Source organism: Mastomys coucha, unplaced genomic scaffold (genome assembly GCF_008632895.1).
Source record: "Mastomys coucha isolate ucsf_1 unplaced genomic scaffold, UCSF_Mcou_1 pScaffold21, whole genome shotgun sequence".
Taxonomy (NCBI): Eukaryota; Metazoa; Chordata; class Mammalia; order Rodentia; family Muridae; genus Mastomys; species Mastomys coucha.
Window position 1 is genome coordinate 20,394,299 of NW_022196904.1, and position 725 is coordinate 20,395,023.

Here is a 725-nt window from a genome sequence, read left to right on the forward strand (position 1 = left end):
AAACAAAAAAAATTCACTTTCCTATCCATAACCCCGAGTTACTACTTTACTAATTTCTACTTTGCTGTTCTTGACCCAACTGAGCAGCCTCTGTGGGACATTCTCTTGGGCCTTAGCACATGGCAGCTCGGCTCTCCTTCTCCCTTCTGCCTGGTCATCTTCTGTGGCTTCCATAAAAGGTCCTTGGTCCCATTCTCCTTCCTTAGTGGTCTCTAGCCCAGGAAACCTAAATCCTGCCTATGTCTCTTCTCCCCAGCTATTGGCTGCTGGAGTCTTTATTTACTAATCAGAATTAAATGGGGGCAGGGTCCATCAGGCTAAGTGCAGACTCCAAATCTTAGAGACTAGCACTTAGCAGTACAATGAACAGTAAAAGACAAAACCTCCATCACCCAGGTATGTTTGTCTGTAGGCATTTCTTGATTTAATGGGGATTTGCTGTTTTCAGAAAATGCTCGATATTGGTTGGTTTAACCATTTCAGAGACCCAGAGCAGGCAAACAGCATCAAGAGGCATGATGGAACTGGACCAGCTAAAATAATGAGGACTACCCTCCCTGCATTCTGAGTCTCTCTGCTTCTGTCTGTAACTCTGTTTCCTTATGTGGCTGACTTGTTCCAACTTTTTTACCCTGATGCAGGGTCTGTATTTATATCTTCTGTGTTCTTTCCATCTCTATCCATCTTTATCTCTTTCCTTTCCTCTTAGAAGCCCTTTCCAGCAT

The 725-nt window shown here is 43.9% G+C and overlaps 1 protein-coding gene across 1 annotated transcript in view; it reads left to right on the top strand.

Annotated features, from left to right (window-relative positions):
* The window catches only part of LOC116100315 (cytochrome P450 2A12), a 7,905-nt gene that overhangs the window by 907 nt on the left and 6,273 nt on the right, over positions 1-725 (top strand). The gene's annotated exons all lie outside the window — the stretch shown is intronic.